Here is a 2,358-nt window from a genome sequence, read left to right on the forward strand (position 1 = left end):
TGCTCATGTATCATTGTTAATTTTATGATTTTAAATGGACTAACCATAAATTTCCTCATGTTGATCTCAGGGAAACAGATTACATTAAACAAAAATTGTGATTTCAATTCAAGTTTTTTGTAATGACGTTGTTGCATGATGTCGGTAAATCCTCTGAACTGAAGAAGGTACAATACTATAATTTTTACCTGGCTAGTTAATTTATGAAGTCACTCAAGCCCAAAGAGTGTGATGTCTAACGGGTGTACGCTTGAAAACAGGTCTCTCTTAGTACGGCGCCTTTCGAAAACCTATGTGCGGAAGTATCGGCCTGCTTAGCATTGATTCAGTGCGTCAGTTTTCGGCAATAAAATTTCAAGGGTTTACATTACATTAGAGATGTAATTTATTGGATTATCTTATAAGTGGTGGAACTATCGAATGTTCTCTCTAATGCACATTGGCATTTTTTGAAGTGATTTCTAGGCATACTCTGGATTTCTTCTCTATCGATAGAATTGAATCTTGGGCACTCGGTTCTTTTTATTGAATTTATAAACGACTGTTGTCTTCTAGGGCTTTAGATTTTGCACAATTTTGTCGCTTTTCAAGCTGATGTCTTGGATGAACCTGTCTGCTTAAATAACTTCCTTAACGTTCCGTGGAAGATTGTTCTAGTCTGTACCCTAAGTCATCGTCCCCCGCCGTGACGTCGTGGTCTAAGGCATCCTGCCTAGGACTCGCGTTACGGAATGCGCGATGGTTTGAGTCCTCATGGGAGAAGAAATTTTCTCATGAAATTTCGGCCAGTGTATGGGACCGGTGCCCACTTGGGAAGCTATGATAGGTATGGAAAATCCGGTTTCGAAAACCAGCTAGAACGGCTAGGGGGGGGGGGGTTCATCGTGCTAACCACACGATACCTCCATTCTGGTTGGATGATCGTCCACTTCTGCTTCAGTATGTGGACGTGAAGCCAGCAGCCGACTGGTCGGTCTTGGTCCTTCATGGGCTGTAGCGCCACGGATTTACTTACCCTGTCATCGAGTATTTCTTCAGTTAGAACGTGATTTATGTACCTTTTTTATGTAAAATGTGTCGGTTTTTCTCACTTTTTCGCTAAATGTTGTATTGTTGAATCGGTTGTAGAATGCCAGAATCCTTAGAAATATAGCTCGGCACTTTTTGTACGATTTAATCATAATATAGGTATCATAAATATTGTTTTCTGCATCGCCACGAACTAAACTGAACAATACTGAATGGAAGTCAATTATATACTAATGCTCAAACTTATACGTTCTGTCAATTCATCCATACTACGCAAAACGCTCGAATTCGTGATCAATAATAGTTATGAAACAGCTTCAAACATATCTTACAATAGGAGAAATGGAAGAAGCATACATCATTTTACCAACAACAGAAATTCTAATATAGATATCAATATTATCTCATATTAACAAGAGAAATGCCTCCGATTGAGGTTTTGGCTGATATGTACATCTATTACCAGGCAGTACATCTCACTTAACGATATGTGTCAAAGGAAAAACTATAATAATTGTTTGTATACATCTGAACGCTGATTAGTAGGCTATAATATGTAACTAGTCAGCGATGTGATGTATGTAGTGGTCCACACCTGTGGAGTAACGGTTAGCGCGTCTAGCCGTGAAACCAGGTGGCTCGGGTTCGATTCCCGGACGGGGCAAATTACCCGTTTGAGGTTTTTTCCGGGGTTTTCCCTCAACCCAATATGAGCAAATGCTGGGTAACTTTCGGTGCTGGAACCTGGACTCATTTCACCGGCATTATCACTTTCATCTCATTCAGACGCTAAATAACCTAAGCAACTATACTTCGTTCCATAATGTCTGACAGGAGCTGTAAATATTGCCGGTAGAGGAGGAGAGAAGTATAATTGCTATTCAACCAATGGCAGAGGTATCATTCCAAGCTTGGCTTGAAGTTGGGCGGTCTGTACTGTTCTACCTCCGCTCAATTTCAAGACAAGCGTGGAATGAAACCTCTGCCATTGGTAGAATGACAATTACACTTCTCTACTCCTCTGCCGGCAATGTTTACTTCTTCTGTCAGACATTATGAAACGAAGTAAAGCCACCCTAACCCATTATTCCTGGTTTAGTTACCTCATGAGTGATGCCTTATTATTGTCACTTCGAACAGTTGACTAAACAAAAAAAATAACAAGAGAAGTTTAAAACTGGCATTCAATTTCTTGTTTGTTATTAACATAACTTATAAAAGTAGCCTGTAAATTTATTGTTTCTTACTAGCAAGAGAAGTTGTAAGACAAAATAAAAAATGTATCTAATACTAAGAAGAGGAATTAATTTGTATAGAAATTCTAATATC

This window comes from Periplaneta americana, chromosome 5 (assembly GCF_040183065.1).
Source record: "Periplaneta americana isolate PAMFEO1 chromosome 5, P.americana_PAMFEO1_priV1, whole genome shotgun sequence".
NCBI lineage: Eukaryota > Metazoa > Arthropoda > Insecta > Blattodea > Blattidae > Periplaneta > Periplaneta americana.